Genomic DNA, 24,678 nt, shown 5'->3' with positions numbered 1-24,678 from the left:
AAAATATACAGTTTTTTGGAAAAAGGCTGTGTTAAATTATGCAGAAGGTACTGTGTAACATTTACTGAAAGTTTGAAACAAATATATTTGGAAGATCCTTAGAAAACATGTAATTAGTATGAGAAAATAAAAGTTTTGGGAATCGAGCGACAAAGATTGGATTAACTTTTTAGTGCATTCCAGGTCCATAGGATGGATTATCTTCATCCTCTGCAAACTCCTCCTCCAGCTTCCTCTTGTTCCTCCTCCTGTTTACTCTTGCTTGTATTTCTAGACTCTTTACAGCCCTTTCTGCAGCCCGAAGGCATTCCTTGTCTAAAGCAAGCATCGCTCGTACCATGTTAGAACCCATCTTCATTCCCATATTTCTAAATACCTTGCACCTTACAATGTTGCCATCATTGAAAGTCGCAACAGCATCATACACACCAAAGTGAAGTGATTCTATTCCAACAAATACAGTCTTGGGGATTCTCGACCATATAACACTATTTACACTTTCATTGGGGTTTTGAGTTTTTCCGTGAATACACTTTTTCAACAGTTCAGGTGCTGCTAAGTCTTTGAAAATAGGTTTTATCGCCTCCATTATTGCATGAGGCAGACTATGCTTATGAGTGTACACTTCACCAGTTAGCAATCCTTTGTTATATTTACACCAACTGTCTTCTTCTTTGGGACACAAGCTATGTTGGGGATTTTCATCGTCTTTATTGTTTACAGTAATAACACATACCTTTGGCTTTCCAACATTTCTCCTTTTCTTAAAAGCCTTCAGAGGATTTCTAATAACTTTACTTTTACTCATTATTATACTTCAACAAAACAGAGACTCAAGAAACAGAATTAATTACGAATATTTTCGAGATAACGACAGAGTAAATAAACACGAAACAATCGACAATCACACCAGCGATATATTTTGAACCATCACAGGTTAGCCAAAACACATACTTTATCTCACATCACTAAAATGTACCTGATGAACACGGACGTTAATAATAACACCATTTGACAGCAGTTTAACAGCGCCATAGTGGGTCACGCCCATGTAGAACATATTTTAAAAAAAATTAAAAATAGTTGTAGTCTTCGGAATTGAATAAATTATATATCTATTAAAATGTAATAGTCTGCAGATTCAGAAAACGCAAAAAAGTAAAAATTGAACTTTTCATGATTTTGAGCCTTTCCGGAGCCCCTTAAAAGGTGTAGCAGTGAGTAACGTACTGTACATTCAACTGATATCGCATAATTCCATCCTACTACATGACAGATAACTACTACTTTGTGAACAGAGACGAGTGTGCCGTATGGATTTGTATCAGTTTCGGAAGTAAATGACACAATCACGTTTCAAAAAGGCCTCATGCCGGACCAATACAAAGCATATAAATTACACCCCTGCGCTGTCTTGCATCTGAAGAGAGCCTAATTCGCCCAAAACTTGCCGCAATAGTTAATTAAACGTGACCTAGATTATGTTATTCGTAAGTTAATAAATCGAAATCATTGTCCTCTCCGGTGGCGAATGCTGCCTACCCGGAATTGATCTGTAATTTCATTATTTCGCCCCCATAGGTTCAACGCGTTGTCTCTGGTAGGGATGTAATTAAAATCCTTTCTTCCAGGAGTGCTAGTTCTGCAAGGTTCGCAGGAGAATTTCTGCGAAGTTTGGAAGGTAGGAGACGCGATACTGGCAGAAGTAAAGCTGTGGGGACGGGGCGTGAGTCGTGCTTGGGTAGCTCAGCTGGCAGCCGTCACGGTAGCTCAGCGTGTTCGGACAGAGAGCTGGTTGGCCTCTGTAATAAAAAAACTGAGTTCCTCTGCAATAAAAAAACTGAGTTGAAGGATCAACAAACAAACCTGAACGGATGTCATGTGACGTGCACAATGACCAACGACGAACAAAATGAAAGAAAAACGTTGTTAGAGCACTTGCACGCGAAAGACAAAGGTCCCGAGTTCGAGTCTCGGTGCGGCACACAGTTTTAATCTCCCAAGAAGTTTCATATCAGCGCACACTCCACTGCAGAGTGAAAATCTCATTCATGGATGTAATTGCTGCAACATCTATTTAATTCACACTGTATTTTTCGAAGTATATGTTTCACGGTTGATTATGTTGATTATAAGACGCAACAGGATCTCCTTTTCTCTTGGTGGATAATTATTTGTGAAGAACTGAACCGTATCTTGGTATCCTGAAAGAAGAGATTTCTCCTGAGATTTTCCATGGCGAAAAATTACTTCCAGTTAGAAAGATACCTGTTGCAAAGTGGTTCGCTGCATGTTTGTTCAGTTTTCCGGAAATTACAGTCTGCATAACTATACACTGAATGCTTGTCTACATTATGCCATAACGAACACTGAAGCAATGATACGTAAACTATCGTAGACTTAACCATGAAAAAATGAAAGACTTATGTATTGATTTTCGTGTTCTCACCACCTTCGCCAATACCAAGACAGGTGGTACAGTAGCGCAGTGAACACGTATTCTAAACCATAGACATATAAATCCAAACTTAAATTGCGAGTGATAAATCTAAATTCCTTGAGGCGTATGCCAGGAAGCTTCTTCTGAAATGTCACAGCAGATTGTCTTCCACAGTCTGAGCTGGTGCTCCGTCTCTGATGACCTCGACGTCCACATGACGCTGAACCGTAATCCTGTTCCCTTTTTTAACTATCAATAATGCCACATGCAGTTGTTTCTTATGATACACCAACAGTTTACAAGTGTCTCAGGAATACTTTGCAGTTCAAGACATCGTAAAAACTGAAATACTGATTTCAGCAATAGGTTGATTTAGCATCCCGTACTGTATGTGTAGTTTTGATCCAAAAGTTTCTGGACACCCTCTGTGGCACCTGGTGGTCTGTATTTTGCGGGAAGTTATTTGCAGTTATCCAGTTAACTTCCCACGTGAAATGGAATGCCACCATAATAGTCTCTACAACCGAATCACGAAACAAGTAGAACACAGAATCCTAGTCATCTCACAAATCGACCTTAGCAGATATGATTGTCGTTTTACAGCTCGCCCAATAACAAGCGTGGTCTGCTAACACATATATGGCGGTCATGCTAGGACTGTCGTGTGAAAAACCACCTGCAAACAAATTCATATTCCAGTTCTGCTGTACTAGTTGGTTGTCTTACAATATGGTCATAATAATGTTACTGGAAGATTATTAAAAACCGTAAATATATACCTGCAACGTTACCATATCCTCGGACACCTTGGATGTCGCTTTTCAGTTGTATTAATACAAAGATGACTCCAATTCTTTATATGTAAAAGAATTCGTAAATGTGTGCCCGAACTCATTGCTCATTTGACGGAGCTGTTTCGTTATAATAGTACCGTTAAGAGAAGCATTATTCCTATTTGACGATCACGTGAAAGGCGTGAGGTTTGTTGCAATCAATCCCTGTCTGCTCTTTACGTAATCGCAGCGTGGTACACACGTAGCGCCACATGGCTTAAGAGGTGCCACGTCAGCATTAGTTAGACGGCAGCAGAAACAGGATTTGGATACGCGTGTTGTGCGAGTGCGTGCGACGAATTGATAAAATTAACATTGAGACGTGCAAGAAAGACATGAGTGTTACAAGTAAAATAATGAAACAAGTAATGTTGATTCAGTGTTAGGCAGAGCATCTAGCATAGTTGATCGAGGGTGTGTTGTCAGTACCAGTTTCTTATATCAACAACTGGAGGTAAGAAGCAAAGTCAAGAATAATAATTTACAACTCAAAAACCTCCGATAGTTGTGGATTTCTTCTTTAATCACATTGCGATAAAAATTATTATAACGCAGATTTACAATGACGTCACCAGGAAAGGAGCGATGCACTCAACCAACGTTTACCACCATGCTGCAGATAAAACACAGAACATTATTGGAATGTTGTGGATAGCGTCACTTCAAACTTAGAAGACAGGTCAAGACACACTTTCGCGTAAAGACTATTGGATTCAGTGATGAACAGATACTGCATGTCACAACCTCTTTCACTGATCTCTCCATTTCCACTCATAGTGGAACATACAAAAATTAAAACTTTACGAATTTAGAAAGTAAAATTGACATTTTCAGGGACATAAATATTGACAGAGAGTTCTTACAATACAGAATAAACAGTCAAAAGTATTGCAAATAATTCATTACACACGAATTGCAGCTACACCTTTACATCATAGAACTACTGTCTTACACATTGTTTTTTTGAGGAAAGAACGCTCTGTGTTTGGGGAAAGGAACGCTCTTTGCTACGTGACACTTCATCGAATAAATGACTGTCAACTTGTGGAGAAGGCAATACCCACAGGCGTTGCAAGTGGCTCTGCACTGCCACCGCACAGCCAACACTGTCAAATCTATTTACGCCTTCGCGCTTCTCCCTGGTTCCGCAGCCTCCCAGACATTTCGTTGCAAAGCCGCCCCTCTCGGGCGTCACCAGGATAACTTCTCCTACGTTGCTGCCTCCGCTTTGCATCTTAAACGTGCGCACTCTGCGGATCGACCACCCGGCCTAACTGAGCTCAAAGCCGCGCATCCAAGTGGTGAGGCGGTGAAGCAGTGGACTGTTTCTCGCTGAAAGGAATGCTCTCGACGATATGCTTCTAGGTAGCTCGCCAGGAGTTCGGAAGGAAGTCAGCGGAAGGTATGTACACTACTGGCCATTAAAATTGCTACACCACGAAGATCGTGCTACAGACGCGAAATTTAACCGACAGGAAGAAGATGCTGTGGTATGCAAATGATTAGCTTTTCACAGCACTCACATAAGGTTGGCTCCGGTGGCGACACCTACTACGTGCTGACGTGAGGATAGTTTACAACCGATTTCTCATACACAAACAGCAGCTGACCGTCGTTGCCTGGTGAAACGTTGTTGTGATGCCTCGTGTAAGGAGCACAAATGGGTACCATCACGTTTACTACTTTCATAAAGCTCGGGTGTAGCCTATCGCGATTGCGGTTTATCGTATCGCGACATTGCTGCTCGCGTTGGTCGAGATCCAATGCCTGTTAGCAGAATATGGAATCGGTGGGTTCAGGAGGGTAATACGGAACGCCGTGCTGGATCCCAACGGCCTCGTATCACTAGCAGTCGAGATGACAGGCATCTTATCTGCATGGCTGCAACGGATCGTGCTGCCACGTCTCGATGCCTGAGTCAACAGATGGGGACGTTTGTAAGACAACAACCATCTGCACGAACAGTTCGATGACGCTTGCAGCAGCATGGACTTTCAGCTTGGAGACCATGGCTGCGGTTACCCCTGACGCTGCATCCCAGACAGGAGGGCCTGCGGTGGTGTACTCAACGACGAACCTGGGTGCACGAATGGCAAGACGTCATTTTTCGGATGAATCCAGGTTCTGTTTACGGCATCATGATAGTCGCATCCGTGTTTGGCGACATAGCGGTGAACGCACATTGGAAGCGTGTATTCGTCACCGTCACCCAGCGTGATGGATGGAGTGCCATTGGTTACACGTCTCGGTCACCTCTTGTTCGCATTGTCGGCACTTTGAACAGTGGACGTTGCATTTCAGATGTGTTACGACCCTTGGCTCTACCCTTCATTCGATCCATGCGAAACCCTATATTTCAGCAGGATAATGCACGACCGCATGTTGCAGGCCCTGTACGGGCCTTTCTGGATACAGAAAATGTTCGACTGCTGCCCTGACTAGCACATTCTCCAGATCTCTCACCAACTGAAAACGTCTGGTCAATGGTGACCGAGCAACTGGCTCGTCACAATGCGCCAGTCACTACTCTTGATGAACTATGGTATCGTGTTGAAGCTGCAAGGGCAGCTGTACCTGTACACGCCATCCAAGCTCTGACTCAATGCCCAGGCGTATCGACGCCGTTATTACGGCCAGAGGTGGTTGTTCTGAGTACTGATTTCTCAGCATCTATGCTCCCAAATTGTGTGAAAATGTAATCACATGTCAGTTCTAGCGTAATAAATTTGTCCAGTGAATACCCGCTTATCATCTGCATTTCTTCTTCGTGTAGCAATTATAATGGCCAGTAGTGTAGTTAGAGCAACGTGCAACCCAGTTTCCTTCACTGTACACACTTATTAATGCTTTGCGTCATATTTCTTCTGGTTTCGTCGTCCTTTCTCACGACATTGGAGTAAACAGCGTGGTTCGTGGTGTTTTGCCTTCAGAACTACATGTTGAAGCTTAGATGGTGCCAACCTGCATAGCACGCGCCAGTGGGAAATAAATGTACGGCATCGATACCAGAATATGTTCGCGTACACCAGGCGGTAAGAAAGTAAGGGATGGCTGTAATGTTATGTGTGCCTCATTTCTGTTTTTTCAACTAATTTGTGCCTGATTTTATTCTGAGAAGCTCAGTAATTTATGTAAATACCGTAAATGTAAATGTGATTCAAGAAGTACTTGAAGTGAACTGAATCGCAGCTGGACAGCAAGAAACTCTTTAGCGCGAAATCCCCACAACGATATTAATTGTGAATCTTTGAGTATGGACTCTGATAAAAATGACAATTGATTTATTAAAACAAAAGAGGACTGTTAATCTGTATCTTGTGGAAAGAGGACGTGTTAATAGGCCGTCGCTCAGAATGTATTGTCACATTTAATGAAAATTGATATTTTAGTGATAAAACCGAGTAAAGTATGTGTAAGAGTTGCCAAACATTTATATATACAGATTTTTTGGAAGTGAAGAATAGAAATATTTTGTTTTTGGAAAAGGAGGTGAACTTCATTGTTGTCGCCGTCTATCAATCGACAGAATTGCAAGTGTACAAAGTTCACTAAAATAGAGGAAAAGAAATGCATTCTCTATAGTTTTCATTCAATAAGTGACAACCTCCCATAATTTATTAATTACAGTAACTGGGTTATGTTCTTGTACAATAGTATGGTGCTGAACTCCACTGACCAGTTTTGATGTACCAGGACGCGTAGTTTGAAGGAAGTTTGTGTGCCAAGCAATCTCCTTTTCTCACGAAAAGCAGATTGCTGTTTGATCTTATTTACTTACAATAGTGGTCCCTTAGCTATGAAAAGCTACGAAAATTTGGACTCAAAGCTATCCGCTATACGGTCAAGTAACTGGCAGAGTCGTATTTTAAACCTTAAAGAACAATAACTTCCTCCAAATTGTAATACGTCACCGAGTGGTGCAGAAGCTGGTCATTCAAGGAGGCAGCAACCATAATTCAGGTACCAGTTACGACTTAAAGCAAAAATCTCAATCAAAAATCAATGTCTCTCTCTCCAAACACATACATAAATATTCATATTTTTGAGATAAAAGTCATTTTATAAGGTCACATCAACAATCTGTATATTGAGCAAACAGTAAGGGAAGAAAAATTCGGAGTAGGTATTAAAATCCATGGGGAAGAAATAAAAATTTTGAGGTTCGCCGATGACATTGTAATTCTGTCAGAGACAGCAAAGGACTTGGAAGAGCAGTTGAACGGAATGGATAGCGTCTTGAAAGAAGGATATAACATGAACATCAACAAAAACAAAACGAGAGTATTCGAATGTAGTCGAATTAAGTCTGGTGATGCTAATAGAATTAGATTAGGAAATGAGATACTTAAAGTAGTAAAGGAGTTTTGCTATTTGGGGAGCAAAATAACTGATGATGGTCGAAGTAGAGAGGGTATAAAATGTAGAGTGGCAATGGCAAGCGTTTCTGAAGAAGAGGAATTTGTTGACATCGAGCATAGATTTAAGTGTCAGGAAGTCGTTTCTGAAAGTATTTGTATGGAGTGTAGCCATGCATGGAAGTGAAACGTGAACGATAAATAGTTTGGACAAGAAGAATAGAAACTTTTGAAATGTGATGCTACAGAAGAATGCTGAAGATTAGATGGGTAGATCACCTAACTAATGAGGAGGTATTGAATAGGATTGGGGAGAAGAGGAGTTTGTGGCACAACTTGACTAGAAGAAGGGATCGGTTGGTAGGACATGTTCTGAGGCATCAAGAGATCATCAATTCCGTACCGGAGGGCAGTGTGGAGGGTGAAAATCGTAGAGGGAGACCAAGAGATGAATACACTAAGCAGATTCAGAAGGATGTAGGTTGCAGTTGGTACTGGGAGATGAAGAAGCTTCCACAGGATAGAGTAGCATGGAGAGCTGCATCAAACCAGTCTCGGGACTGAAGACCAGAACAACAACATCAACAACTTATTATTATTAGAAAATTAGAAGTAAAAGGTAGTTCTCTAATATCATTTAACAAGGGATATCAGTAATTTATTTAGTTATCGTTCGACCATAGCAGGAAACGTTAGACATCTACTTACAAAAAATATATGCATTTCCACATAGATACACACAATCTCAACTTTAAAATGGTTTATAGCCCTAATTCCAGCTCTGAAAACCACTCACAAGGGAACCTCTCCTTCGCACCCCCCTCAGATTTAGTTATAAGTTGGCACAGTGGATAGACCTTGAAAAACTGAACACAGATCAATCGAGAAAACAGGAGGAAGTCGTGTGGAACTATGAAAAAAATAAGCAAAGTATACGAACTGAGTAGTCCATGCACAAGATAGGCAACATCAAGGATAGCGTGAACTCAGGAGCGCCGTGGTCCCGTGGTTAGCGTGAGCTGCTGTGGAGTGAGATGTATTTGGCTCAAGTCTTCCCTCGCGTGAAAAGTTTACTTTTTTAATTTTCGCAAAGTTATGATCTATCCGTTCGTTCATCGCGTCTCTGCTCACTGTAATAAGTTTAGTGTCTGTGTTTTAGGACCGCACCGCAAAACCGTGCGATTTGTAGACGAAAGGATGTGCCTCTCCAATGGGAACCGTAAAGATTTGATCGTGAGGTCATAGGTCAACCGATTCCTCCACAGGAAAGCACGTCAGATAATAATTGTCTGAAAATAAAAAAAACTAAACTTTTCACTTGAGGGATGACTTGAACCAAGGACCTCTCGTTCCACAGCTGCTCGCGCATACCACAGGACAACGGCGCTCCTGAGCTCACGCTATCCTTGATGTTGCCTATCTTGCGCATGGACTACTCAGTTGTATATTTTGCTTATTTTTTTTTTCATAGTTCCACACAACTTCTTCCTGTTTTCTCGATTGATCTGTGTTCAGTTTTTCAAGGCTTATCCACTGTCCCAACTTATAACTAAATCTGAGGGGGGAGCGATGGGAAGGTTCCCTTGTCAGAAACTTTGAAGGTTTTCCATTGTTCCTTTAGATGTTCTGAGGGATGTTCAAGTGTTATACGATGCTCTGTAGCTTGTCTTCGCTCGAAATGAGGATAAGGCTTCCATCCTCAGTGGTGCAGCAATGTCCCACAGGTGCTCCAGTCAGTTCTGATCTGCTTCAGTATGTTCCAGTGTTGTTAGTGTTGATTAGTCAGTATCAATTTATTCTGAGGTTGTTTTTAATTCTTCTGCACACTTTCACCAATGACTTTGATCTTCATATGGGTGGTGATGTAATACTGCTAGGAACCAGTACCCAGTGCACATGAGGCATTTTACTTGATTTAGCTCTGTCAGATGGATCAGCGGTATTCTGCGACTGAGTAAGAAAGAGCTCAAGCTCATTTGAGGACTCATGGAATGCAACTGGAGTGTATTTTTTCCGAGTTTTAAATTTGGCTTCTACATTCGACAGATGGATTTTGATTGCCAACTATCTGTCTGGGGTTACACCTCAGTATTTTAGAATGTTGCTGTTCCGGCGTAAAGGCAGGCGCATGCACGCCAGACGGGAACTTTAGAGCAGAGAGGGGTGTGAGACGACGTCAGCAAAATGCATTCTGTCGACCCCTTTCCAGGACGACAACGCGACGGCAGCGCCCTCTAACGAAGAGGACATAATCGCCGCGCCGCCCAGCCGTGGCCCAGTTCAACGAGAAGCATCAAGACCAGTGACCTGGACAGAAGCATCCACTGTATTACTTTACTTGTATTAGGACTTGTATACAGGGTATTACAATAAGGTACGGCCAAACTTTCAGGAAACATTCCTCACACACAAAGAAAGAAAATATGTTATGTGGACATGTGTCCGGAAACGCTTACTTTCCATGTTAGAGCTCATTTTATTACTTCTCTTCAAATCACATTAATCATGGAATGGAAACACACAGCAACAGAACGTCCCAGCGTGACTTCAAACACTTTGTTACAGGAAATGTTCAAAATGTATTCCGTTATCGAGGATACATGCATCCACCCTCCGTCGCATGGAATCCCTGATGCGCTGATGCAGCCCTGGAGAATGGCGTATTGTATCACAGCCGTCCACAATACGAGCACGAAGAGTCTCTGCATTTGGTACCGGGGTTGCGTAGACACGAGCTTTCAAATGCCCCCATAAATGAAAGTCAAGAGGGTTGAGGTTAGGAGAGCGTGGAGGCCATGGAATTGGTCCGCCTCTACCAATCTATCGGTCACCGAATCTGTTGTTGAGAAGCGTACGAACACTTTGACTGAAATGTGCAGGAGCTCCATCGTGCATGAACCACATGTTGTGTCGTACTTGTAAAGGCACATGTTCTAGCAGCACAGGTAGAGTATCCCGTATGAAATCATGATAACGTTCTCCATTGAGCGTAGGTGGAAGAACATGGGGCCCAATCAAGACATCACCAACAATGCCTGCCCAAACGTTCACAGAAAATCTGTGTTGATGACGTGATTGCACAATTGCGTGCGAATTCTCGTCAGCCCACACATGTTGACTCTGAAAATTTACAATTTGATCAAGTTGTAATGAAGCCTCATCCGTAAAGAGAACATTTGCACTGAGATGAGGATTGACACATTGTTGGATGAACCATTCGCAGAAGTGTACCCGTGGAGGCCAATCAGCTGCTGATAGTGCCTGCAAACGCTGTACATGGTACGGAAACAACTGGTTCTCCCGTAGCACTCTCCATACAGTGACGTGGTCAACGTTATCTTGAACAGCAGCAACTTCTCTGACGCTGACATTAGGGTTATCGTCAACTGCACGAAGAATTGCCTCGTCCATTGCCGGTGTCCTCGTCGTTCTAGGTCTTCCCCAGCCGCGAGTCATAGGCTGGAATGTTCCATGCTTCCTAAGACGCCGATCAATTGCTTCGAACGTCTTCCTGTCGGGACACCTTCGTTCTGGGAATCTGTCTCGATACAAACGTACCGCGCCACGGCTATTGCCCCGTGCTAATCCACACATCAAATGGGCATGTGCCAACTCCGCATTTGTAAACATTGCACTGACTGCAAAACCACGTTCGTGATGAACACTAACCTGTTGATGCTACGTACTGATGTGCTTGATGTTAGTACTGTAGAGAAATGAGTCGCATGTCAACACAAGCACCGAAGTCAACATTACCTTCCCTCAATTGGGCTAACTGGCGGTGAATCGCGGAAGTACAGTACATACTGACGAAACTAAAATCAGCTCTAACATGGAAATTAAGCGTTTCCGGACACATGTCCACATAACCTCTTTTCTTTATCTGTGTGTGTGGAATGTTTCCTGAAAATTTGACCGTACCTTTTTGTAACAACCTGTAGACAGAAGAGATTTATTATTTTGTCTGTCGCCCTTTTCACTAAATTAAGTATTGTAATCATTTCCTTTTTTAATAAACTTCATTAATACGTTTTGCTTGAACTGTTATCTAGAGATCCGAGAAGCAGGTTTGCTAGGCATCCCATATTTGACGAGTAGGCGGGATACAACAGTTGCAGCATTGTAGAGTCTCATCTCTAAATAGCGTGCTACGTTTGTAGTTTGCTTGTTTATTCCGTAAGTGAAAATTTGACACAACAGTCTTCTTAGCATTTGGTCAGAGAGAATTATGTTTGAAGTGTTGATCCACTATCTTCAGGTCGAAGTTAGAGCTGCTTTAGCTTCCCTAAAACCTTGATTCTCAGTGGTCAAAGCAATATCATCAGCGTAAATAAATTTCGTGGGTTTTGTTTCTGGTAGGTCGTATGTATAAGCTTTAAAATGGAGCAGGACCCACCATAATTTCACTGACATCTCTTCTTTTAGAGTACTCTGAGACACCTGAAGGTGTCTATTGTCTGAAAGTTGTTAATTGGACTGGTTAGTTTCAGAAAGAGGTGAGAGTGATGAATCTGAGCAGGAGTTTGTCATTTCAGATGGTACCATAGCCTGTAGTGAGGTCTAAGAAGATCCCAAGTTTTATCTCCTGCCGTTTTCGATATGAGTTGCTGTTGTTATTACCTGTTTCTCACATCCTCCTCTGGCTTAAAACCAGCTTCCTCCTTAGGGATAACTGTTGATCGCACTTACGAGAGCTACTCTCGAAGATTGGGCATGACACTAAGGAGAGCAATGAGACAGAAGTTTTTCCACGTTTGAAGAATGTTTGTTTAGATTTAGTATAGCAGAGACGAAACAGACGACCTAATACGATTGAAAAGTAGGTGTTTAGTAATTTTGATGTAGCAGAACCACATTGAAACAGAAAGTCATGGTAAATACCATCAACGCCTGCTGCCTTTCATGTTCTTCATAGCTTTTACGACCTCATCCAATTGAAATCCGACGGAAAACTCAGACGTATCTGGAACCGACCATTTCTTTATTTTTAAGAGATATCTGACTTCTGTTTTGATGAATTTATCTCCTGTTGACTTTGAGGAGGAGAAATTATTTACTTTGCTAATCTCAACGGCAAGTGAACTCTAGGCTGCCGACCAGTGTGGCCGAGCGGTTCTAGGCGCGTCAGTTTGGAACCGTGAGACCGCTACGGTCGCAGGTTCGAATCCTTCTTCGGGCATGGATGTGCGTGATGACCTTAGGTTAGTTAGGTTTAAGTAGTTCTAAGTTCTAGGGGACTGATGACCTAAGATGTTAAGTCCCATAGTGACATTTGAACCATTTTTTTAACTCTAGGCTGCGAATTAGATCAGGGGTAGTCTTCGTGCGTTCGTTGCAAGGAATTTTCATGTGTTCAAGTGAAATTAACCTGTGGTGCTAAGATCGAATGAGGCTAATATAAGCTGTTAGTAGTTAATTATGCGAAATACAGTTTGGCACCACAGTTCTGGTTGCTAGATATTGTAGTCTTCATCGAAAGTTCGTTTAGTGCTTAACCTCTTCTACACATAGTTCTAATTTTCTACCGATACTCTGTCTATCGTCTGTTCCCGTCCTCCCCCCCCCCCTCCCCAACCCACTAAACTAGTGCTGCAAACCTTGTAAAACCGTTAGCTGATGACAGTAAGTTCTATGACACAGAATCAGATTTAGATATCAGCAGCCTTTACGTATTTAAGTACCGTTGTAGTATTCAAATGCGGAAATGTTTACTCTGACGGTCATTGTGCATCACATACCAGGAGCAGGCCTAAATAATTTACATTCTTTCACTACTCAGACTATCTGTTTATTTGTGTGTTTGACTAGGATTGTAGCTAACACTGTTTTCTGCCTGGTAAAATTAGTAACCGTCTTTCAGTCCAGACTTGCGTATTTAACGTGTTATTTATAACTACAGAGGCAAGGAAATAGCATTAAGGTAGTTCACAAATACGTATTGCCACACATTTGAAGGATGTGTGCATATGTGGCACATAACTCTGTAGTACTTGCTATAATATGGCATATATGTGCAGATCTTTTCAAAGTTGAGTTAACAATGTGACACTTGGCTATGTACATTCATAAATGTGAAAAATAATTGATTAGAGACCCTGTTGTGCCTTACATCGATCATGGAATATAGATCGCTATATCAATGTCTAATCTGTTGGTGGCGACAGTTAACAGGAGTATGAAGTAACATTTGAATTTATTTTGCATGTTAATTTTGGAAAATAGCAGCTAAAGTCAATCTCATCTTCAACAGCTATGTATTTCTAATTCATTAATTAGACTGTATAAGCATATGTTGGTTTTAACTATTTATGGAGATTATACTTTACACTCATTCTCATTTTCCAGAGTGAAAGCTATACAGTTTCCAATGAAATTTACGGATGAGATTGGCAAGGAATTCAATTAAGATCTTTTTATAGCGTATGGTGTCTGCGAATAAAAGTAAAGTGAAAGTGAATAATCAAAAGCCTTTATATGCAGTATATTATCACAAAACATCCTATCAGGTTGATGAGCCAGCTGCTGCCCTCAAGTTCCTGAAGCAAACGTAACTTTTTTGTTTGAGACTAGTTTATTAAAGTGAGAGAAATTCTTTCTCTCGCAACAAATCCTATAAGAGGAGAAGTGGTTCTCATTGAATTACTAAAACTTACCAGATCTTTCCTTTAATTGTCTCTGCCTGAGGTGCTGGTGCAACACCTCGCAGTGACTCAGTAACACCATCACATAAATATATCATTTAATTAAACTCATGGGGGTATGAAAGGCAAATAAAGATAAAAGATTCTCGTTAATCTTGCAATTCTTATTGGATCTCAAGAACAGAAATATTCCATGCGGAACATTAAGATTAATGTTACATGACTCGCGTGGTGCTCTTGGCGCAGTAATACGAGCACGTGCTCTATAAGGTGAATTCGAAAATCATTTAAGATATGGAAATATTCTGGTGAATAAAATGCCAAGCTGCTTAATCCTATCACGAAACAAATACGAACATAGCACGTAAACACATTGGAATCTGTCCCACATTAATCATAACTGCAAATACCTCTCCGCTCTTCATTCGACACCACTGCCTAAGAAATATTACTATTCCAAAACGGTTCGTCGAGCATGTAGTTGTAGAAAAATATTACCTTGCGTTTCAGAGTAGAAGCTTGGAGTAGACCAACATTAACTGTGGCTATAACCTGATCAATACAAACCCGTAGCAGCGTTCATACATAGGTCTCTCTCCGTCTCAGTGAAGATGCATGAACCGTGATTTATTTTCAAAGAATATTCTTAAGAATTTATTTTATTTACTAGCGATTCATCAAGAACATTAACATATTTAATCACCCTATGTAAGCATGGAAGTAGTTGCCAGGGAGTAACTGATGAAATCATAACCAAATTCCTTTTAACAAATCGGAATTTTATTCACTTTAATAGTGCCTAAAAGCATTTTTTTAAAGAAACAGATTTAAAATTACAATCAGAAAGCACCTTCTAAATATGAAAATTACAATTTCTTCAGAGGCAGAAAGAAACAACTTTTGACTGTATGAGCTTTCGGGCAGAGAACCTCGCCATTCCCTTTTGACACGGCCGTAGTTACGACCGCTCACAACAGCCTGTGAAAGACTACATTGGTGCAAATCTGCAACACACCAGATAACTTTAAACTAAGAGTTTTAACAATTTACACAAGCACACAAACTATGAACCCCCCTCATCCCCATAGGAGGGATGGAAATGGTACAAAACACTAACAATTAAAATATTAACCTTGCCACCGAAAGTGCAACTTGAATTTAACTTCTAAGAAAAGCCTTACGGTGAAAGGGTGGCAACTTTATATACTAAAATGATCATTTAAATAAAAGCCCGTGAAATGCAATTTTATATAAAATTCTACAAGGTTGGCCAAACAATAGTTAAGATGCTCTACAGTACACAGATACCACCTCCAAAGATAATTGGAAATAAAATCAAAGTTTCCAAAGATTAAAACATATTTCAGGTATTAGGCCGTTACACTCCAAGCAATAAATTCGTTAACATACCAAATCCGACTAACATGACAGAGGCAGCTACTAACGTACGGTAGATTGATAGGGATATTACCGAACAACCCAAACCGCAGGTTGCTCTAACCCGCCCGTGCTTCACAAGGGAAAAACGGACCACACAATTTACAAACAACCCCCTTCCCGTGGATGGGCAAACGGAGAAGAATGGTGGAACGATCCTAAAGCAAAACGGCTGGTGACCTCACCAAGAAAACAAGTAGAATTTAACAAGAGTCAGTCAAACAACATATCACCAATCACTTCTAATAAACTGCGATTTCTCGAGAAGACCTGGCGCAGCACCCCCAAATCGCTCTCTCGAACCGTCCGCTGCCAGCCGCTTCAACGGACGCAGGAAGGCGCGCCATCTCCCGCCTCTCAGCGTCGCAGCTCGCACTGGCCAGACTGATGTCGTGGGTTGACTCCTGCTGCTCTCGTGTCGACCTCGAAGTCTCTATCCCTCGCTATACGCCGCGGCCCACTGAACTAACGTGGCGACCTCACATGCGCCTACGCTCAAGACGGACAAGTCATCTTGTGTCTCAGTGCGCGACCGACCAGCCCATCGATCCAACCGCCAATGACCATTGCCTGAGCAAACTCGAGCAGACTGGCGGCCTAACGCGCAGACTTAGATGCAGGAATTAAGCCCCGACCGGGCGACCACTCGCTGAATTCTCTTACTGGCGGAGTGGAAAGAATCTTCATTTTGCCGCCTTTAAAGGTTGATCCGAACGACGGACATACTAGCACTCCAAACGACAGACACTAACTGCCTAACAAATGCGGACGACAGACCGACTAGCAAGCTGAGGACGAGAGACTGATCCAGACTGACCCTCTGGCGCGCTCATTGCACTCCTTAAATGCACGTGAACAGGCAACCTTTCCCCTTTCCCACCAGAGGGAGACACCAAAGCTGCGATTGCCACAGCGGTGCCACCGCCAGAAACGGAGGGCGACTGCTTCACACTCCTGCGGCTCAATGAAATCATTAGTACACGTTTTCACACACAGATAAACACACAGATTCACTAAATATTTGTCTCAAATAGAATACACACGAAGAAGGATGCTCTGCTCCTATTCAAAACACGCAAGTGGGTGGGGCGTCTCAGTGTCCTCGCTTCTCATTGTCTGAGGGCACTCTCACCACAAAGGTCTTAGGAAGAGAAAGAAACGTAGCACACGCAGCAGTGAATATACCGAAGTTGATCAGTGGGTGCCGATATGCGAAAAAGATTGCTCACAAGTAGTAGATATGTAATAAACACAATATGAGAAAAGGAAGTTAGTAAATATAGTTTGTGATTTTCAGTAGTCAGCAATCAATATGTTATTGTCCATCCTTTTTAACTTAGCGCAATTTTATTCATATCAAGTACCACTTAAGTATTATTTTACAGTATTATTGTGTGTGTGTGTATGTGTATGTGTGTGTGTGTGTGTGTGTGTGTGTAACGCAGAGGTGTTCACGATGTTGAGATACTGAGAATGTAACTTTTTATAAATAATTCAGGTAGTTTCGAAACTTTAGAGCATGGTGCAAAAATTCAGATAGAACAGATATTTTTGAGCGCAGTCAAGATGTTGGCTTGGGGGCTACACTGTGACTGGGTTTTCATCTTAATAGTCACTAAAATACTACACTGAAACTGATTCATTCAAAAAAATGGTTCGGAGCACTATGGGACTTAACAGCTATGGTCATCTTGACTCATTCATATAATTGGTAGATAATACTGCGCTCTGATTGGTGGGGCTGTGGGAGGGGTAGTGGGAAGAGAGGGTAAGAATGAGGTGTTACAAATCACAACCAGGTTAGTTGTACCATCTTGGAATTTCTTATTTCCTACTAGTAACTGGCTTAGATCCATCATCTCGGATTTTGATTGGCTGGAGGGAGTGGGAGGAAGGGGGAGGGGTCTTAGAGAGGGTGTACAAAGTTCCATGTTGCATTTTTAAATTTTCTGCACTGTTGCTATTTTGAATTTAGCTCCATCTTGCATTTTTCAATTTCTTGACTTTCGCCATCTTGGATTTTTAAATTTCACACGTGTGCCATCCTGGAATTTTGAATTGTTCCCCACTACCAACGACTGCAGCCTTGCAGTAGTTGCGACGAGTAGTGCTGAAAACTCGAACTGTGGATCAGAATGCCAATACATATCCTAGTGACAGCATATTCAACTTGTGCAAGCTCATACTACGATTGAGCACATGTTGATGCTTCTTCCATACGAATAAATATATTCTGATGTTGTGGACTTCAATGATGAAATTTATGAAGGTAGGTGATTTATAGGGAACTAGTTTATGCACAAGGTATTGAGTTGCTTCAGTTGAATTGAAGCCAAGAGTGTATCTAGAAGCCAATTGAAACATGTAACTCTTTGTGTACAGTACTGAATGAGAAAGTGCTAGTAATGTGACACAGGAACATGGGATATCAGTCAATAAAACATTAATGTTGGTGATTTGTGTTAGTAATGTGACACAGGAACATGAGATATCAGTTAAGATAACATTAACTTTGCTAATTACATCCACTGAAACTTTGGAAACTTACATTATTGGCATGACAAAGTATTTGCAATGAAAGACTGCCTTAGAAAAAAAAATTGCGGAGCATCTGACTCTGAATCACATTAACGATTATTATCAACAGTGCTATTACATGGAATATTAAATAAACTTTGTGACAGGGATCAGGATTTATTGGTTAGGACAACACAGGCATGTAATCTCGGATGGAGAGTTATCAACAGAACACAACTAACTTCAGGTACATTGCAGGGAAGAGCGTCGGGACCATCGTTGTCGATGTGCTTTATTAATGACTTGGCAGTTTGTACTAATAGTTACCTCAAACTCTTTCAGATGATGCAGTTGTCTGTAGAGAAGTAGAATCTGAAAAGCCTTGCAGGATTACCAGTGAGACCTTGATAAGCGTTCAAAGCTTTGCAAAAGGCTGATAACTAGTTCTCAATGCGCGTAATTTATACACTTCACAAAACGAAGACAACGATGTACCGTAGGACCAAGATATCAATGAGTCCCAGTAGGATCCACTCGAATAGTAAATATTTTTAGGTGCCGTGGGATTATGAATATGGGCATTCTCAATCTTAGGTGTGGCAGGTGGTAGAAATCAGTTCATTGGTAGGATAATGCAAAAATGCAGTAGTCTAAAAAGAAAATTACTTGCAAGGAAGCTATGTTTCCCGAATGAAATATTGCGGAAGTGTGTGGGACCTGCACCAAATAAAACCAACAGCAGATATTGAATGTGTACAAACAATGGCATCTAGTATGTTTGCAGGTTTGTTTGACTCAAGGGGATGTTGAAAAATCTGGATTGGCAGATGGCTGACGATAGACGCAAATTATTTCGCGACAGCCTACACGTAGAGTCTGAAGAAGCAGCGTTAAGTGATGAATCTGGAGATTCTTCTTCCCCCTACATATCACTCCAGCAGGGACTGTGAAGAAGAAATTGACTAATCAGAGCATGCACAGAGATATTTAAGCCTGTGTGTTCCAGACGTGACCTCAGCTGGAATAAACCCTAAAATATGGAAACATAAACTGAACTGTAACTGTAAATGTAAATCTTATCACATAAAACTGCAACCAGTCACATTGATTCCGTGAACCAGTTTTCAAACCTTTTCAGGCTCATCTTCAGATGGTTTTCCAGAAATGGAAAAAAGAACACATTGACACCGGTGTGTCAGACCCACCATACTTGCTCCGGACACTGCGAGAGGGCTGTACAAGCAATGATCACACGCACGGCACAGCGGACACACCAGGAACCGCGGTGTTGGCCGTCGAATGGCGCTAGCTGCGCAGCATTTGTGCACCGCCGCCGTCAGTGTCAGCCAGTTTGCCGTGGCATACGGAGCTCCATCACAGTCTTTAACACTGGTAGCATGCCGCGACAGCGTGGACGTGAACCGTATGTGCAGTTGACGGACTTTGAGCGAGGGCGTATAGTGGGCATGCGGGAGGCCGGGTGGACGTACCGCCGAATTGCTCAACACGTGGGGCGTGAGGTCTCCACAGTACATCGTTGTTGTCGCCAGTGGTCGGCGGAAGGTGCACGTGCCCGTCGACCTGGGACCGGACCGCAGCGACGCACGGATGCACGCCAAGACCGTAGGATCCTACGCAGTGCCGTAGGGGACCGCACCGCCACTTCCCAGCAAATTAGGGACACTGTTGCTCCTGGAGTATCGGCGAGGACCATTCGCAACCGCCTCCATGAAGCTGGGCTACGGTCCCGCACACCGTTAGGCCGTCTTCCGCTCACGCCCCAACATCGTGCAGCCCGCCTCCAGTGGTGTCGCGACAGGCGTGAATGGAGGGACGAATGGAGACGTGTCGTCTTCAGCGATGAGAGTCGCTTCTGCCTTGGTGCCAATGATGGTCGTATGCGTGTTTGGCGCCGTGCAGGTGAGCGCCACAATCAGGACTGCATACGACCGAGGCACACAGGGCCAACACCCGGCATCATGGTGTGGGGAGCGATCTCCTACACTGGCCGTACACCACTGGTGATCGTCGAGGGGACACTGAATAGTGCACGGTACATCCAAACCGTCATCGAACCCATCGTTCTACCATTCCTAGACCGGCAAGGGAATGTGCTGTTCCAACAGGACAATGCACGTCCGCATGTATCCCGTGCCACCCAACGTGCTCTAGAAGGTGTAAGTCAACTACCCTGGCCAGCAAGATCTCCGGATCTGTCCCCCATTGAGCATGTTTGGGACTGGATGAAGCGTTGTCTGACGCGGTCTGCACGTCCAGCACGAACGCTGGTCCAACTGAGGCGCCAGGTGGAAATGGCATGGCAAGCCGTTCCACAGGACTACATCCAGCATCTCTACGATCGTCTCCATGGGAGAATAGCAGCCTGCATTGCTGCGAAAGGTGGATATACACTGTACTAGTACCGACATTGTGCATGCTCTGTTGCCTGTGTCTATGTGCCTGTGGTTCTGTCAGTGTGATCATGTGATGTATCTGACCCCAGGAATGTGTCAATAAAGTTTCCCCTTCCTGGGGCAATGAATTCACGGTGTTCTTATTTCAATTTCCAGGAGTGTATTTCAGTCATAATCCCATGTGTGTGTATGTGTGTGTGTGTGTGTGTGTGTGTGTTAAACCATGGACCTAGAAACAACGGAGGGGCTTCGTCCCACCCTAACCCTCAGTGGTTTACAACCCCACAAGAGGCTACATCTGTCCACTCACCCCACCGCCGCCCCACACCGAACCCAGGGTTATTGTGTGGTTCGGCACCCGAGTGGACCCCCCACCCCGGGAACGTCTCATACCAGACAAGTGTAACACAAAATCTTTGAATGGTGGAGTAATTATGATGTGTGCGTACGTGGAGACAGTGTTTGTGCAGCAATCGCCGACATTGTGTAGCAGAGGCGGAATAAGGGGAGCCAGCCAGCATTCGCCAAGGAAAACGGCCTTAAAAAACATCCACAAGCTGGCTGGCATACCGAACCTCGACTCTAATCTGCCTGACAGATTCGTGGTGGGTACCGGCACGCCTTCGCTCTCGGGAAGCAGCGTGTTAGACCGCGCGGCTAGCAGGATGGGTCACAATGCCAGGTGCTGGCTCTGTGACAAGATCAGGGAACACGATTTAATGCATGGCCATAAGTATTGTTTATCTGTCGATTTGGATCTAAAATTTGGTTTTGTACTTGCTGCGACAGTACAGGCAGCTTTTGCTGTTCGAGTCCATCTGTCTGTTTCCATTTTCATGACCATTTGGTACCACATCGCTCACTTTTACACAACATGTATGCTTATACACTGTGATAACGAAACATGTACTTTACAACTGTTACTCGTTACAAAGATCTTGACACAAAGACATGACACAGGCCTACTTTGCTTAGAGACATTATTTGTTTTTGTTTGCATATACTGAAGTCAACATATGTGCAATACAGGTGTTTAAATTAAAGCTCAAAATAAAATGATTAAATAAATTACTACAAGAACAAATTTCAAGTGATATGGTGTCTTATTTCTATTCATATATTAACATATAATACAGTCAATTTATGGGCAAATACTTTAATCAAGATTGGCATTAACATGAATGCCCAGGAATAAAATAATACAGAGTTATAGTATTACCAATGAACTGCAGCTGTTTGCATGACCATGAGATTTAAATTTAAAACAAAACTTACAAAGAATTGCTGCGTTATTTCTGTTCCTACATTAACATGATGTGGAATATTAGTAAAGACAGATTCCATTTATTTCAGCTAAAGGTAATATGTATAAAAGTACTGATTTGTGTTAACAGTAGCGGGCTTTGACAATCACATGTAGTACAGGGTTTATTATGTGGTAGGATATTTACGTTGACACCAGTGTAGTTAGGATGTAAATAGATGGATAGAGGGGGATGGAGGTTAGGGGAGCACGGTTGGCAAGGAGGTAGGGTCGGTTTGGACTAGCAAGTCATCGAAATTCTGAAGGAAAAAATTATTTCTCAGTTCAGATCAGTCATTGTGAAAGTAGTCAGATGGTGTGTATGTGTTGATAAAGATTTATATTTCTTCAAGGTGCCTTTGTTGGAAAAATGTAGTATTTGGAGGTTTTATTCGATGTTGTTTGCAGAATGATTGTGTTCGCAAGATGTGAGGCAAAGCGGGATGTTAAAATGGAGTGCATCCATATGTTCATTGAATCTTGTGTAGTTTCTGTTTGTCCAATGTAGAAGCTTGGACATGAACAAATGAATTTGTATACACCTGACTTTTAAAACTGCTGTATAGTGATTTTGGCACAGGGTACGATTTTATTTTGTGTTTCTTTGTTGGTGAAGAAGCTTATTCTTATGTTGTATGTCATGAAGAGTTTGGCAGTTTGGTGAGAAATCATTCCTAGGAAAGACCAGATTACAAATGTGGTCTTCTTGTTCTGGGTGGTTGTTCAGCATTTGGTTGATTTAATTTTGTTGTATGGATTAATTTATCTGTAATATCAGGATTGCATCCATTCCTGGAGGCAGCTGATTTAATAATTTCTGTTTCTTTTTATCTTTAAACTGATCCCATTCGGATTTTAAGCATACAATTAACCATTGTTCTGCGGAATGACTTTTTTTTATTGGTCTGGGTGGCAAGATGCGTTGTCTTCGGTAATAATGGTGGTTGTTGGCTTCCTGAAAATTTTAAAGTTATGCTTTTGATTTTTATTTGATACTGTTGCGATATTTAATGCGTTCTGGTTTCCTTGTTCTACAGAGAGCTCGATTTTGTGGTATAATTTATTCTTTGGCTAGATTTTCTTTTTAATTTGTTGTTACACTTGATACATATTGAAAGCATCACCAACATAGCGTTTGTAATATTGCATCTTGTACTGTATTATACCACAGAAAGATATTTCATGAACCTGAGAATAACAGTATATCAGCAAGTCAAGCATGAAATTAGTAGTACTCAGAACTTGCTGACGCACATCGTTGTCTGATGTGATACGATATAAGATGGTTTTGGAAAAGATTCAGTGAAATGTAGTGCAGAAAATATCACAACTGGTGACCAAAATTAAAGTAACAAACCGCTGTTTCCCCTGCTGTGTCTAATTCACGATATAATCATACAAACTGTCAAAATATATCTGTACGATCGTGTTCTGTACGGGAGATAGATCCCTGTCGACGGACAACCACGCCAACGATGATTCTGCCAGACCTATCAAATTGGTAGTGTCTGCCGAGTAGTCTCACATCCACAATTACTGTGTACACAATTACAGACATTGCAGTACGACACAGAGAAGACCCCCACTAGACTCTGCTGTGGAGCGTCGTAAGAAGACTGGGACCAAGACAGTCTCAAACTAATGTGACCCGATGACTTAATGTGAATCGTTCTGTTGTGTCTCGAATGCGGCGTCAGTTTGTAGAGACCGAAACTAGGCGCCGAAGATCCGTACAGGGCCGACTACGTGTGACATCAGAAAGAATGGAGGACACGACGTTACCGCCTAGTACTGCAGGCAGCTGCCATCTGACCTCGGAGCATACACTAGACGTGATATATTGAGGCAGACGGTGTACAGAAGGTTTCAGCAGAGTGGCCTTAATGTTGGAGACCTGTATGTATCTTAAGAGTCTTCACATAAGGGAACGTCTAGAGCGGAGTCGTCAACACGCCACCTGGACGGTCCGACAGTGGGCCATGGTTCTTTTCACAGATGAGTACGGGTTTGATCTGGAGAGTGATTCTCGACGGATTAGCATCTGGAGGGAAGGTGGAATACGATTTCGTGAACCAAACATTGCTGAAAGAGACGAGGAAGATCCATAATGGTGTGGGCAGGAATTACACTCCTGGAAATGGAAAAAAGAACACATTGACACCGGTGTGTCAGACTCACCATACTTGCTCCGGACACTGCGAGAGGGCTGTACAAGCAATGATCACACGCACGGCACAGCGGACACACCAGGAACCGCGGTGTTGGCCGTCGAATGGCGCTAGCTGCGCAGCATTTGTGCACCGCCGCCGTCAGTGTCAGCCAGTTTGCCGTGGCATACGGAGCTCCATCGCAGTCTTTAACACTGGTAGCATGCCGCGACAGCGTGGACGTGAACCGTATGTGCAGTTGACGGACTTTGAGCGAGGGCGTATAGTGGGCATGCGGGAGGCCGGGTGGACGTACCGCCGAATTGCTCAACACGTGGGGCGTGAGGTCTCCACAGTACATCGATGTTGTCGCCAGTGCTCGGCGGAAGGTGCACGTGCCCGTCGACCTGGGACCGGACCGCAGCGACGCACGGATGCACGCCAAGACCGTAGGATCCTACGCAGTGCCGTAGGGGACCGCACCGCCACTTCCCAGCAAATTAGAGACACTGTTGCTCCTGGGGTATCGGCGAGGACCATTCGCAACCGTCTCCATGAAGCTGGGCAACGGTCCCTCACACCGTTAGGCCG

This window comes from Schistocerca nitens, chromosome 7, assembly GCF_023898315.1.
Source record: "Schistocerca nitens isolate TAMUIC-IGC-003100 chromosome 7, iqSchNite1.1, whole genome shotgun sequence".
Lineage (NCBI taxonomy): Eukaryota > Metazoa > Arthropoda > Insecta > Orthoptera > Acrididae > Schistocerca > Schistocerca nitens.
This window is presented reverse-complemented; position numbering follows the sequence as displayed.